Source organism: Juglans regia, chromosome 4, assembly GCF_001411555.2.
Source record: "Juglans regia cultivar Chandler chromosome 4, Walnut 2.0, whole genome shotgun sequence".
Taxonomy (NCBI): Eukaryota; Viridiplantae; Streptophyta; class Magnoliopsida; order Fagales; family Juglandaceae; genus Juglans; species Juglans regia.
The window spans coordinates 8177500-8194555 of record NC_049904.1 but is presented as its reverse complement, the minus strand read 5'-3'; positions in this window follow the sequence as shown (position 1 = coordinate 8194555).

The following is a 17056-nucleotide window of genomic DNA, read 5'->3' as shown; positions in this document are numbered from 1 at the left end:
TAAAATAACTATTAATTCTAAAATAATTTGTTTAAAAATATCTCCCAATACAAAATAAAATGGTTTAAACACAACTCTTGCGATTTCAAAATCCAATTATCCAAAAATCATATTGTTCCTTAACAAAGTCAGGAGATGTCTTATTTGTCCAAGTCCTTATCCAAAATCTTTTGTAGGTCCTTAAAGAGCTTTATCATTTCACATATAAAGTTCTTGGCCGACTCAAGTCGTTCTACTAGTTTTGGTTCCCCCGAGAGCGCTTAAGGCTCTTAGGAGTCTCTTTCCCCTTTAGGGCATCCTCAAGTTTGCATTTCTGCGTCACTATTGTCTATTCCTGTCACAACTTCTACTATTCTGGAGGGAATGATAATGAAAACCACCATGGTGAGATTTCAAGAAATCGCAACAAGTTAAACTAGTAACATATATGAAGATAACATAAGCATATAAAGGCAAACCATGAATTTGAATGCATGAGCATGAACATGAACTTGACTAAAAACTCTTTTCTTTCTTATGTGTGTTCTTTCTCAAACATTGAAATTGTAATAATGTAACAGAGTAACAAGTGACCATCTAACAAAATATCATTTTCAATTAATATTAATATTTTATAATCATTAAGCCATTTAAGAATGTGGGTGGACACCTCACGACTCCCCTAAGCATTGCGTGCTCCTTGCCTGTTACGACATCACATTGCCGCCTTCTTGATCGGGTGTGAGTACGTCAGAGTCCATATGATACGAAAATTTTCAATTCTCCTTCACCCCATTTCCAATGTGTTGCACCTACTAGCGTTAGATGCTACTTCACTCTGGAATCCCTTAAAAAGAATCCATTTGAAATCAGTTGATTGCGTTTTGTCAACCCAGGGGTTACAACTCCAATTTATGCACTCCAGAATGGATAGAGGAGTTCCATCAGGATATTCCCCCATCATAGCATTTGGGATCGTGACCAAACTATTTATTTCAATGCATAACCCGAAACAAACATGTGACATGTGACCATGTAATTTTCATGCAACAATGTCATGTGTTTATGCCATATATCAAGAGTACATCACTTTCTAGCTTGAAAGTATTAGAATATGCAGAAACAGATACTTGTGTATAATATATGAAAGCTTAACAAAGCATACACAATTTCCCAAAACTCCAAACATGCCATTTGAACTAATAATTTAACAAGCAACATTTGAGCATAGCATGTACATATAAGATACAAATCATAGCATGTGACAAGTAGCAATTCCATAATCCAATTTGAACGATCAAGATGTAGAGTTTACACATAAATATAAATATATTATTCAATAGTAAATTAGAGGGTAACTTACAAATTTTTCGATGTAAAGATACCAACGAACTAACAAGCTGGAAGTGTGTGTTTTTAAACCATTAGATTCGGATTTAATACTAAACCAAACATGTGTGTGGTGTGAACTAGGGTTTTTGTGCCCATAACCCTATTCAGCTACAAGCTCTTTCCCATTGACTTTTGGTGTGAAGAATGCAAGTGTGTAACTTATTCGGCATAACCCAAATGGCTGAAATGCATGAAAACATTTTGGATGGGTTTCTTGAAACAAAGGTCAAGTGGAACCTCACACAAACTCTAGTAAGAGTCGAACACGTCTTGCCCTCCCAAGGTTCAACCTCTTTTCTTATTCCACCATCGAGCTAGGGTTAGAAAAAGAAACCCTAAAACACCCATTCCAATCGAAGTTGCCTTCTTTTGGATGAACTAACATTCCCCTTTGTCCTGTGGGACATAAAACAAAGCCATGCCACATATGCTTCAACTCCTTTAGGCTAAATCACTTCTCCAACTTGGGGTGTGTGTGCGTGTTCATGTGAAGGAAATAGAAATAAAAAATTCTTACCATGCCAAAACCCTTCCTCGCTTGAGGTTTGTGGTTCCTTTCTATGCTTGTGTGTTCCTTTCTATGCTTGTGTGATAGTGGCATGTTGGTGGAAGAATGGTGGTGGTTTTTATTATTCTTCTTCTTCAAGGGTAGGTGAGAAAGAGACGAGAGAAGATGAGAAGAGAAATCTAAACATGACCTTTGGTGTTCTTCTAGAAAGGGTAAGGGGCCCCTGGCCATTAATACCCCTTTCTTATATATGCTTTTTGTCCCCCCACTAACTCTCTCTCTTATCATTACATCTAATGTGGAAACTGAAAGGTTTCTTGTACATGGGTGCCATGTGGTACCTTGCCTCTTACTTTGACTGAAAATCACCTCTTCTTCCTCCCTCATTATTGCTTCTCTTGGGAATGCTAAGGGCTTGCATGGATGACAAGTGGTGGTTTCTTGCCGTAGCCGAAATTTAAGTGCCTCTTACCATCTCTTTTGCGGTCTAGGTTCAATGAACCATTGTAAGGGTGTCGTGTAGGCCCTTATGGCCAAAATCCTAAATATCTTTTGTAATGATTAGAACCTTCTAGAATCCCTAGGGGCTTATGCATGGATGCCATGTGGCAAGTGGTGTGTGTGTCTTTTAGCATGCCCGAAAGCATGAATCCTGCCCTCGAGTTTACTTTTGCATCTACTAGGAAGTTGCAAACTCCCTAATTAGTGCCTTTGTTAAAATGTCAACCCAAACAAATAGGCAACACAGTTGGCATGTAATTGACTCAAATTCTACTAGCCATTGATGTACTTTAATTCCTCGCGGTCAATGATAAGATAAAATCTTTCTACACCATATAATGTCGCCAATACCTTAGGGACTGCACAATAGCATAGAACTCCAAGTCGTACATGGAGTAGATCTTCTTGAACACCCACAACTTCTCATTGAAAAGGATTTGGGCACCCTTCATGGCTTAGAACTCCATGAATCCCTACCCCAAGAGCATCACCACTGACCTAAAAAGTTTATCAAAATGAGAAAGTGCCAAAACTAGTGTTTCTGTAATCTTCAGATTGACTTGTTGAAAACTGATCTCTGCCTCTTCAGACTATTGGAATGTACAACCCTTGAGGAACTCTCTGATGGGGTGATCAGATTTTAAAATTTCGGATGAGTCAATGGAAGAAAGACGCCAATCCATGAAAATTCCGCACATTGTGTAAGGCCTTGGGCATTGGCCACTCCAAAATTGCTTCTACCTTCAATTGATATCTATGAATGCATGCGTTTAATACAAATTATGAGATCCACGGTCTTAGGTAGTCTATACTTAAGGGGAAAATTGAGGAAAATGAGATTTATTTCTTTTGGGTGAGAAAAACAAGCTAACTAACTATTTGGGCGAGTAATGAGTGGTCGGGCAGTTTACTTGGGTGAGCATCAAGCAGCCAAGCAACACACTTAGCCAAGCAAAGGTGTTGGTGGGCAAAGAGTTGGTGCAGTCGGATACTGGGTGAAGAAGTGCGATGAACGAGCAGTAGTCGAGCAAGAGAACGGGCAACAATGGATTAGGACGGGCAATGTACCTTGTGGGCATAGGCAGGCGAGCACGTGTGGTAAGTACCCAAGATAGGGAGAGCAAATAGGAGTGTGTTCCTTGAAGTGTCCAAGCAAGTGCTCAGAAGTATACCTCGAAATCTTTCGGAAAAGCACCTAGAATGCATTTCCCGCCCCTCTCATGAGTTTGGTTTGGTGTCTTAAACTATGCTTTAGTCGATTTACTCGAGATTTCCATTGTGACGCCCCTAGATTCCACTTGAAATTGAATGAACTTTGAAGTATCGAGACATGCAACACATGGTTAGCTAACCCCATTCATGACAATTAAAGATGTAATGCACCTAGCAAGCATCTAGCAATATTACAACAAATAAGATATATCCCAAACATTGAAACATAATTCATAAACTAAATGTGATAGACATTCAAGATTAGAGCATAAGTCCAAAAGTTCTGCTGTAATCATAAGAGTACTGGAGACTGAGCTCCTCGAGTACAAGTTAGAACTATTGCAACTACTAAGCTAATCTATTGAGTAGCTCACGCAACTCAGTCAAGGATGCCATAATACTGTTGATAAATTGGAGCATTGATCCTAGCATTTGGCATCTTGATAAACGTAAAAAGACTCAACTTGACGTGGAAAACTGTTTTCGAGAAACACTTTGTACTCGAGATATGAAATGACATGAAATGAAAGGACAGATGACCTAACGTAATGTAACATGACATGTATGTGAGATGAATGACATGATATAGCATGAAACTGACAAATATTTCGTGACATGATATAACATGTAACAGATGAACATTTCGTGATATAGTATAATGTGTGATAGATAAATATTTCATGACATAATATAATGTGTAACAGATAAATATTTCGTGATATGACATAACATAACATATATAAGAACATAAGAACATGAATAACTATTATCTTACCAACACATACACAATATTCTGACAATAAGTTATGAGCTAACTTACAGTGAGCGTAGCATAATGAACAAAATTCTTGAATAAATAGAATTTGTAAGGAGATATTTCTAAATGTCAGAAACTTCTCACAAACAACTTTGAAATATAAAAATACTGACTTAGAGTAAAACGACTATTTTATCCATATCTTAAAGATTTCACATCCTAACTCCAAAATTCACCAAAATTTATATTCCTCATGTACATTTTATCCTAAATCAAAATATCTAATTAGAGAATTATAAAACACAACCCAACTAGGTCAAACATGCATAGGCCGAAACATATATAGGCTAAAACTCTTAATTTTTGTTGCAATTATTTCAAACCTCATTTCTCATGCTAAAACCGAAATATGCAATATAAAAAAATCACATCCTATGCTCAGATAACATACTAGAACAAAAAAAAAAAAAACTTACATCACAAAATCACAAATTTCTTCAATATAAAACTTCAAGTATTTAACCTTAAGAACAACCCTTGATATTCAAGGTTTTATCTCCTTTTAAAACAACTCCAAGGACTCCAAAAATTTAATAACATACTCTCAATATATTCATAACACATTGCTAAGACCTATCATGCTTTGAATCATCAAGCCAAAACCACAAAAAGTAACAAAATCTAACTTATAACATTCAGTTTTCACCCTTTCACTAAAACCAAAAGCCTTGTGGTTTGGTTTTGATCAAACCATTAGATCCAAAACCTATAAATTATAAATGAACAAATTATATACTTAATAGTCAAGTCCTAGAATAGATCTAAGAATCAAACCTATGATCACAAGGCAAAATTCGCATGAAAACATAGATCTACATGAGAACCTCAAATACAAGACCTATCCAGACTTTTCCATGCGTAAAAATTCATATATTTAAAATCAACACAATAAATCTTCAAAATAATATCCTAAAATGTAGATCAAAGTTCTAGGAACATCATATGTGAATATTAAAGCCACTGGAGCATGCTTTCACAATAGAAGACCTAAGCTTATTCAAAATAGAATTTGTTTTCATACTTACAGTTTTCAACCTTTTAGACTTATGCAAAACTCTCATAAAAAACTTATAACATGCAAGGAATCTTCATCAAACCTTTATATTAGAATATTAATTATAAACTATAAAAGCATTAGACCAATATCTTTCCATGAACACCATAAAAATTCAAAGAATCACACACTGTCCAGTTTATCACCTAGAATGACTTCTTCATGCTTAAACGAACTTTTCACCCATCAAACAACCATGAAAATTTACTCAAAAAATACCAAAGGAAACTAGATCAAAGGGAAACAAATTGCGTGAAGGGTACTTAGTGAGAAAACACTTGAAATAGCTTCAAAAAAGTCGAGCAAGTAGGGTTAGAAAAAATTGTCTAAAAGCTCCTCTGATTTCCTCTCTAAGAAAAGGCTTCAAAAGTGATCAAAGACTAGTGGAATGAAAAAGGATGAAACTTATACATCTGGAGGGGTGATATGTGAAAGACACTTTGGGTGATGTGGTGTTAGCCAGAACAAGATGCAAAATCAGGTGGCACAGCCCATGGTTTTCAGCCTTGCTGCTGCTGAGTGAAAGGGAGGTGATGAGGCAGCTTTTGGCCTTCCTATCAAAAAATATTTGGGACTGACTTGGGTAGTGAAAGGACATCCTTGGTAGGGGGAAAATTCCTCCTTAAGTCTTGCCTTGATGGTGCAATTTTGTAGGTCTTAATGGGCCTTCATTTTGGGTTTCAATGGGGATTTGAGTTTCTAACCAGCCCAAATCTAATTTTTCTTGGCCCAATAAATTACCAAGGTATAAAAGAATAAATAGGGATGTAATAACATGAATTTTAGTGGTTAATATAATGTAGAAGTGATTTAATCAAGTGATTAAACACTAAGCCACAACCAGTTCCAATTAGGGTTTGGAAGCAAACTTTTGGGGTTTGGGGAAACCATTTGGGGTTTCGATTTTCACAAAGATTATGGGGCTTCAATTGGATTCCAAGTATTTGGGGTTTCACTAGGGTTGAAACCCTATTGGTTTGGCACAAATTGGATGGTTGGGTGGAATAATGTTTGGCATAGGTGGCATGATTACAAAACTTGATTTTCTTTCACATTTCCATCTCATGGTTCATCTTGGTGCCAAGTGTCTAATACTATTCACCAACTGTGGCTAAAATCTTGCCAAGTGTCCAAATAAAACTTATCTAACCTCATTTGGACATTCAACACTGTGATTTTGAAAACATTAGACTGAGTGCCACATGACGCTTACACTAGTCACTACTCACTTTAATAAATGGTGAAAATAACTTTGTACCATAAAATGCTAAATATTCATACAAAACTAGGAGCATACTTCATTTCATGAAATTCAACTCCTAAGTGCTTTAAACAAATCAGAAAGTGTTTTTGAACAGTTATTATCACGAAAACAAAAATCATTTTATTGCACCATAAAATCCTAAATATTCATATTAGACTAATGTCGTAGACCATTTCTTATTCTCACACTCCTAAGTACTTCAAATAAATAAAATCGCTTTTCTGACATCATAATAAGTAGTAAGATTGACTATACTAACAGACTAAAACTTATGCGATTGGTAGATTTATGAAAACTTCTGAGATTTTCACGAGGTTCCTACAGTTTAAAGAAATTAATCTGTTAAATTTCAGATAGGTTGTTACATGTATGCTATATTTTATTCGCCCAGTACTCTGACTTAAGTACATAGTAAACACATTTCTCAAACTGGAAGGATGCTCGAAAGCCATGCATGAACTACCACCTTTCATGTTTATGTACACAACACCTCACATCGAGTCTCTTGAGACCTCATAGCTTTATTGACAATGCATAAATACTTGTCAATGTGGTTAAAGACTATGTATAGGTGAAGAACAACACTTTGCACCTTTCTCTTGATTAGGCTATCTCAACCGAACACCCAAACGCACATACTATTCTCTTTCAATTGCCCCGCACTTGCTAGTAAATCCAAGAGGGAGAAAGACCAAGAGTGACACCATGAGAGAGAAGTAGAGAGAGAGTAGGACGTATGGCTTGTAATATTTGGGGGCATGATCTTGTAGACATTGTAAATGAAGACAATATTTTATGTTAAGGGAAGTATGGCATGTAATGTAAATTTATCTTTGTGACTATGAAAGCTTTTGGATTGGTATATATTTTATTTGGAAGAATTTTTAATTTACCTTTCCGTTGCAATTATTAGCATGCTAGATTCATGCATATTTACCATCATGAGCGTAAGGGTGTGTAACTGTGACCAACCATTCCTTTTCTTATCGATTGGTCACGAATCTTGCTTATACGTTTAAATTTCGAATCTTTGTTTTTAAATTTAGCCGACGCTTTTTTAAATTGAGCCAAGTGTTTTAAAATCTTCTAAACATTTTTATGAGTCCAAGATTATTTTAATGGGGTATTTTAGTGTTAATGGACCAAGCCTAATTTTCAAATAAGCCTCTTTACTTTTGGAGACTCGAAAATAATTTATTTTTAAAAAGTCATTTTATTTAAATGATTTTATTTCTTTAGAAATATTATTTAATATTCATCATTTTATTTTATGTTAAAATCTCTACTTGTTTAGAAGATTTTATTTATTCTAAGTAATATTTATTAAAACTCATCATTTTATTTTATGATAAAAAATATTATTTTGAATCATGGAAAGAAAAGTTGAATTTTCTATTCAGTGCATTTCCCTTCCCTTTCTATTTTTTTCTATTTATTTCTCTCTTATTTCTCCATGTTTAATCTCACCCTCGGATTAAAGTTAGGCATAAATGTAGGGTTAGGATTAGTTTGCCCAAAAATCCTAATACCTCTCTTTCTTTTCCTTCTCCACCCACCTGTGTCGTCCCCTCAAGTGACCCCCCAGCACACCTCTTTGCAACCCAGCTGCAACCATCGTGATCTTCCAGCACCACCATCGGCGATGCCGCCTCACATCGATAAATTCTCTCTCTCCCTTTTCGGTTTCAGACCCTCTCTCTTTTCTCCCTCCCTACTTTCCTTCTTCAAGCTACATAGCCCATCACTGCTGGCTCCACCTCGACAGCCTGCAACCACTGTCTGCGACGCCACTTCATAGTGGCCAACTTCCAGCACACATCGAACACATGGCCCAACAAGCAAAAGCCATGATCTCCTTCATATCAAGCCTTTGTACGCTAAAGCTCAACTAGAATCATTGTTGTTGTCCATGGCCAATCACCACGAAACAGACACTGCAAGGTACACACACATAGGCTATCTCTCTGCTCTTTTTCTTCCTCCGCCCCTTTTTGCCTCTATCGCTCACCCTTTTCATCCTCACGACAGCACACCCCGAAATTCCCTCTCTACACTGAACAAGCAATGGAAGAATTCATCAGGAGTAGAAGGCGAGGAAGAGCCATACAATAAAAGGAGGGATGGAGGCGCGCACACTCCAAAAATTAGAATTCGAGGTTATCACATTCGAGTTGGCCATTTAGATAGGGAGTGGGGAATATGCGTGGGGTGATAGCAACCAAGGTAAGAGAACCCACCGCTACTGCATCTTCCACAACATGGAAGGGACCTGATGGGAGATTGCCACTTCCTAAAATGGAGGATAGAGGCAATGCGGGAGAATGGGGAGGTGGAGCGATTGGTCACCCAACATTCTTCACCTTTAAGACAGTCATTAGATAGAGGGCAGGAACGGACCCCAAAGGTCCAACAGAAGTGAAAGCCCAAAGTGAAGAAGGACAATGCGAGGAAACCCTGCATCTTCCAAAGTCCTAACACAAATAATGCACCCCTTGGCTAGATTTGAACAATAGTGGGAGGGTTTTCTAGGGGCAGTTCAACATCTTCTAGCAAAAAGGTGCATGCTTAGAAAGCTAGATATAGAGAAGTCTTCTCCATGGAGAGACTGCCAAAACAAGCAAAGAGCTAGAAGATGATCACCATATCCTTTGGCGACGAAGATTGCGAAGGGGTCTAATATCCATATGATGATGCACTAGTAGTGACGTTACTAGTAGCCAATAACACCACCTAGAGAATCCTAGTTGACAACGGGAGTTTGGCTAACATCCTTTTCTGGGACGCTTTTACAAAGATGAGAATTGACCTAAGTCGATTGCACCCATCGCCCATGACACTAAAGGACTTCTCGGGAGAAATAGTTCAATATGTAGATGTCAACGTGCTACCTGTATCCGCAAGAATAGGACCATGCATAACCACCAACATGACAGATTTTCTGGGATTAAGGCCCATTTCTAGTACAATGGAATCATTGGGCACCAGACCCTAAACAACTTAAAAGCCGTTACTTCCACCTATCATTTAAAGATGAAATTTTCAACTGAGGTGGGTGTAGGGGAAGTACGAACAGGTGTTGGTGTGAGAATGCTATGTACAAGAGCTCAAGAATAAGGGAAAGGACGTGCGTGTAGCAACAAGTTCAGGATTCGGTGAAGCTTCACCATCGCCACTGCCTGAACTAATTGAACATGGGATTGAAACACAGGACAAGCAAAGTCTAAAGTAGGGTGAGGTTGACCAACCCCTGGAGCTTACAACCTTGGCACAGATCACCCTGAAGCAACATCGAGGATTGGAACCAGAATGGGGTTTAAAGTCAGGCAGAAACTAAAGTAACTCCTATTAGAACACAAGGATGTGTTCGCTTGAAACCACGAATATATGCCCAGAATCTACAATGAGGTCATTGAACACCACCTCTATGTAAACCCCGAGGCCAAAAAGGTCTGGTAGAAATGAATGAGCTTCAGCACATACAAGTATGTGACAATAACAGAAGAAGTGGAATGCCTCTTGATTGCTGGGTTCCTTAGGGAAGCTCATCACCTAGATTGGCTCTCCAACTTGGTCTTGGTAAAGAAGTAAGATGGCAAGTGGAGAATGTACATTGATTTTATCGACTTAAACAAGGCATACCGAAAGGACAACTTTCCCCTTCCATGTATCGACCTGATATTATACTCTATAGCAAGTCATCGAATGCTAAGTTTCATGGAAACATATTCCAGGTATAATTAAATCTAGATGAGTCAAGCTGATCAGGAGAAGACTTCCTTCATAAGAGATGGTGAATTATATTGCTACCAGGTGATGCCCTTCGGATAGTAGAACGTCGAGGCCACATATCAAAGGCTAGTAAACCGCATGTTCAAAGAACAAATCGGCTACAATATAGAAATCTATGTGGATGATCTACTTGTCGAGAACAAGGCACCCGAGCACCACATAGCAGACTTCCAGGAAGCTTTCGTCGTACTGTCGTGATGTAAAATGAAACTCAATCTGATGAAGTGTACCTTCATCATTGATTTAGGCTAATTCCAAGGCTCCATGGTCTCAGAAAGGAGAATAGAAACCAATACTAAAAAGATTAGGGTGATAATTGACATGAAGCTGCCCGAAATATAAATCAGTAAAAATGGGCTAACCAGATAGCAACACTCAATAGATTTGTGTCCAAATCAACAAACAAAAGCTTGCCTTTCTTCAAAGTATTGCGAAAAGCCTAGTCCTGGAGTGATGAATGTGACTAGGCGTTTGGGAAACTAAAGAAGCACTTATCTAACCCGCCCCTCCTGAGTCAAGCTTGATAGGGGAAAATTTTGTACTTGTATTTATCAATCTCCCCTGATGCCATCTGAGCAACATTGGTGAAGGAAGAAGAAAACACCCAAAGATCGATATACTATACAAGCCGAGCTTTGAGAGGAGTTGAGACTCGTTACAAGCAAATGGATATGTTTCGCATTAATAATAGCCACCCCCCAATTGAGGCCCTAGTTCCAGGCCCCACCCCAACAAAGTATTAACTGAGGCTCCCCTAAAGAAAGTATTGCAAAAGCCCGTTACGTTTGGACACCTCATGAATTGGTGAGTTGAGCTAAGCGAATTTGATATTGAGTATCTCCCTTAAAACTCCGTGAAAGGTCAAGTACTGGCAAATTTTGTAATTGAGTTTGCCAACTTCTCCGAGGAAGTACAAGTGACACCGACAGGAAATCCTTGGAAGAATTATGTCAATGACTCCTCTTGCCATTCTAGCTGGGGGTAGGCATGTATCTCATAACCAGTTCTGGTAAATAAGTTTATTATGTGATAAAACTGGCATTTAAAACCACCAACAACGAGGCAGAGTATGAGGCTTTACCGGTAGGACTCGTCATGGCAGAAGCATTAGGAGCAAAAGAAGTTGATGTAAGGGCTGACTCCCAAGCAGTAGTCAACCAAGTAATGGGAGAGTACTTGGAAAAAGGGAAAAAACTTAAGAATATACTTGCAACGAGTATGGGAGAAGTGTGACCACTTCTAGTATTTCAACATTCAGCAAATACCATAGGAAGACAACTGGAAGGTGACAAGTTAGCATGAGCTGCCTTGGGCATGGATGAGTTAACCCTATCATGGGAGGTAACCATCATAACCTTGGAAATCCCCGTTGTTAGGTTCAAAATCCCATACATGATTAAATTCAAGAGCCCCGGAATGGGCGCTGGACATGATTAAATATCTTACTACTGAAGAGCTCCTTGACGAAAAGTGGGAGGTGAGAAAAGTGGAAAACAAGGTGGCTCAATTCACTCTGGTAAATGGGGTATTATACAAAAAAAAAACTTCTCCACAGCTCTTTTGAGATGCATATCATTGGAAAAAGCACAGTATGTGATGGCGGAAATACACAAAGGGGTGCATGGGAATTACTTTGGCGGGAAAGGTCATGAGTGTGGGCTATTATTGGCCACGTGCTGTCAAAGATGCAGAAAAATTTGTTAGAAAATGTGTAAAGTGTCAATTGCACACACCAGTCCTCATTGACTGCCCGAATAACTACCGCCGATCACAACGCTTTGGCCTTTCACCCAATGGGGGTTGACATTGTTGGACCATTGCCCCTGGGCAAAAGAAGTAAAGTTTTTCATTATCATCGTAGATTCTTTCACAAAATGGGTGGAAGTAGAGGCCTTAGCGACAATCACGACTAACAATGTCACCAGATTCCTATAGAAAGGCCATCGTATGCAGGGTAGGTATACCCTGAAGCATAATCCTAGAAAACGGGCGAAAACTAGATTCCAACCACTATCGCAATTGGTGTGCTGAGTTAGAAATCAAGATCAAATACTCCTCTCCAGGTCACCCTCAAGCCAATGAACAAGTCGAAGCGACCAACAAAACATTGCTTGGTATAATGAAGGAAAAATTAGAGAACAAAGAAGGAGCTTCGACCGATGAACTTCCAAGGGTCTTGTGGGCATATAGAAAAACCATGAAGAAAACAATGAGAGAAACCCATTTTGCCTTGACTATAGAACTGAAGAAGTGGTATAGGTGAAAATCAGAATAACAAGCTATAGAGTCTATCATCGCGATGAGGAGCCAAATAATAAAGGGCTGAAGGAGAACTTTGACCTACTAGTAGAAAGAAGAGAAGAGACGGAAGCCAGGACGGTGGTCAGCAAAAACCAAGCAAAGTACTGCTTCAACAGAAGGGTCAAGCCCAGGTCATTCAAAGTTGGGGACTTGGTTCTGAAGGAAGCAGGGACAACAACTCAGGGAGATGGAAAACTCGACCCTCGATGGGAAGGACCATATGTGGTCACAGACAACCACAAACTAGGATCATACAACCTCATGGACACAAAAGGAAATGAGTTACCTCATCCGTAGAATGCATAACACATTAGAAACTATTTCCCTTAAGAGTACTCATGTAAACTCGAAACTACAATAAAGTTAGCTCATTTCCAAATGTTGTCCCTCATACCATAAATCAAGGATGGCACCACTTGCTCAAGTGCATCACTCCTCACCAACTAGCCTAGTTGAGCACATCTCCTACCTCACCATGAAGCTGAGTGTTCTAACACTCATGTTCGTTGATCAAAGGATACGTCACTTGCTCAAGTGCATCACTCCTCACAATCTAGCGTGATCGAGCACATCTCCGACAATTAAAGACGAGTGCAATGCACATGCAATCAAGGCTAGTCCTCTGCTTATTTAAGAGAGCTAGTCCTTACCAATCAAAGGCAGACAACACAAGAGCAAGCAAAAGCAACAAATAGGATTTGAACAAAGATGAATAAAGTCCAAATAAAATTACAAACCAAAAAGAAATAAAGTTGTTCAGGGAGTGATACATGTAAAAGTGTGACAAAATAAAGAAAGCTAAGGGTTGCGAGCTAGAGGTGGAAAGGAATCAGCCATCACGTCTTTGCCCAAAGAGTCAAGGAACTGGAAGGAAACATGATTTAGGTGAATAGTCTTTAAGTCCAAGGACCCTATGGCCAAGTTTGTAACCAAGCCCCCAAGCTCTACTACGAATATGCTTGGATGTCATACCGAGTTGCTTAATACCGCGACGCCTCCTCTTGGGATTTCTCCAAATCCCACTGAAAATGGACCACATCCTACACATGAGAATAGGAGCTTAACTATGAATAAGCCACCTCCCATTCATGCCTCTCAGCTCTCACATCAGAAACAATCGGATGGGCCCTATCCACAACGGCACACAAAGAGCATGTCTCCTTTTCCAAATGACCTTGGCGACCAACGATCCAATTGGCAAGTGAGTCAACCCCTTGAGGCATGAAAGTAGTCAAGTTAGGGGATAGAAAAGAGCAGACGACTTACAACAAGAATAAAGAGGCTTAACTAAGAAAGGAAACTCTTGAGATCACGCACAGTCTAGTGAACCGACTTGTCCACAAAGCATCAACTCATGGGGACTCTGAAGGGCAAGGTCTAGAAGGGCTAGACATTACCAAAAATTTAAACTCCTCAAAGATAAAGAAGATGTGGAGTCATTTGCTTGTTCAAAATGACAAGGTGAAGAAGATGAGGGAGCCTATGATAAAATGGTCGTACTAGTTGAAACCACGAACCTACCGTCTCCATTCTACTCGATCTCACTCAGACCAAGGATAGGGACGGGTGAAGAAACTCCTCCCCTAGGAGGCAAAACCCCAAAAGGCAAGGTGGGGATAGAAACCCAACCCCTGCTGTATTTAACCCTTGAAGAGTCATCATGAAATAAATCCTAGGGATCAAACGAGATGTTAGGAGTTTCCCCGCCAAATGTTGTGGAAGGAATAGAGTGAGGAGTGTTGACTTCTCCGTTGACATCATCTTGGAAGGTACGACGAACAAAACGAGACAATTTTTCCTTGTCGGCCTCACATGCCTGAGTAGATTCTCCAGATGCCGAAGATGTCGCCCTAAAGTCCTTAAACAACACTTCAAGAAAGGAGCCCTCAAAGTTGTCTATTGTTGACCTCAGAAACTCAGAGTCCAATATTACGTCAATGTCCGCCTCCTCCTAATCTAGGACCTTGACCAGGTAATCAAGATTTGAGGAAGATTGATGAACCTATCCTAGGTCACTAGATAGGGATGATGTGCGCCCCCAGGATGGCCCAAAAACCCCTTGAGGGTCAAGCAAAGGGGGATTTGGAGTCCAGTATCACCACCTGGTTAGCCTCCCCTTGATCTAGGATCCTTTTCAAACTATCAAGGATTGGTGAATTGGACGAACCAGTCCATGACCGCCCGACAAAGATGAAACTCACCGTTGTTTGTTGTTTGGAGCTACCTGGAGGGTTTGAAGCCTCACACTCAAAGCTCGACCAACTACGAGTCCATCGGTTCCAATAATTAGTCCGCGATTAGCACAAGGCTTCTTCCCTTTTTGCTCTAGTGGAATAGGAGGAGACCTCTTTTGTTTGTGAGGAACAATTGACCCACATAAAAATCGGCAAGCAACAACATAAGAACGGTCTGGTAATACCAAAAAGCAGTTGATACACTCTGATGAGTGTACGAAAGTGCACTCTAAATACCCTATTACTGGACTAAAATGCTAAAATGTTAATAAAAATTATTGGAATTAATGTGTATTCTTGAATTGAGTTTCTATTTACTTTGAGATATTCTTAAGCAGATTTTTATGTTTAATTTTAGAGTTTATAAAAGAGTAAGTCCAAATCCATTCAAATTCAAAGGACTTTCAAGTGGGCAAGACGTTGGAACAACCTAAGAACTTTCAACGAGTGTAGGACTCTTCAAATAAGGATAATGATGGGGTTTGAGAGTAATTCGGATCAGAGTCCAAAATGCGCTAGGAGACAAAATGGACATACTTTATTATTTTAATCATAACTTTTCGTTCAAATATCGGATTGATGTGATTCTTGATGTGTTGAAAAGCTATCTTAAAGGGATACACAGTTGTCTCTAATAAGGATTTCCAGATTCGAACTCTTGAAGCACGTACGTGGTTGCCAAGTTGAGTCCTAAAATTTAGGTGATTTTGTATGTGGGAATATGAAGATATTAGGGTTTCTTTCCTACCCTATTTAAGCACATCATTAGCATGAAATTGGGAGGTCAGAAGAGGGGAAACAATTTAGTTTGAAGGAGGAAGATCTAAAATTAATTTCCATGGCCACCGTTTGCTTTATTTTTCTCTTGAGATTTTTATTGTCCATTATATTTATGGGTAACTAAATTCTCAAGTAGGGTTATGGATGAACTTGCACATTAGATGATATTTTTAATTTATTCTTGATTTATGTATTTGATTTTCAATTACTAAAACTCTTTTGTTTTATCATTCTCAATTCATCGTTAATGTTTTCTTCTCCAAATAATCATAGAATTTATTCTGTTTATAGATTCAGTCATACTTTTTCTATAGAATGGATTGACTCTTTGATTATGTTTGGATCAATTATTTTTCTATATTGATTTAATTCTTTACTGCAATATCGCTTCCTAAGTCTTTGTCATCGTTGGATTTTCTCAATAGTGATAATAATTTACATATTTTAAAAGTGGTGAATGATTTTTCAAAGGGTTACATTTGGTTTGATCTTGGTCTATAAATCTATACCTTCCGATTGGGAATATTCGCAATTGAGTTCCCAATTGAGTTATTCAATGAATTAAGAATAATTAAAATACCATATTTGTGCAAGAGATTCTCGACGCTTTACTGTTTGTCAAACTTGAGTATTTTTTCCGTTAGTCACTTTGTTTCACTTTAATTTGCATTTAAAATTAATCTTTATTTTCCCATTAATAATTTAATCTCTTTCTTTAGTTTCTTTGTTCTTTCTACAATTCTTTTAATTTGTCTCTATGTGGGCATAATCACTCTCTCTAGCGAGAAGGACATTAGACCAAACAACTTCACAATTCTCTTGAACCCAAGAATAGATGAGCTGCAAACGAATTTTCTTTCGGTTGGAAAGTGTCACGTCGACTTCACTGTCCTAGGGAACAATACCCCACAAGGCTCAAATTGGAAACTCTTGGTGGTTAGCCTCATCAGCCAAAAACTCCCAACTGGTACTAGAAAAAAAAAGGAATTTCTTATGCCACTATTTGGCATGAGAATAACGAGACTCCAAACGTGCCACCCTATAGTTCTTCTGAGAACGAAAACTGCATTGGCTCCCATTGTGACGTCATGAACCCTGTATAAGTTCCTCACCAAATCAAAGTCCATCTGAGTGGCTATTTTGAACCAATGGTGTCCCTCGAATTGTTTTGGCGGTGTGAGCTAGCACCACCAGATCTGTCTGGGGAATCAAGTGAACATGAGGA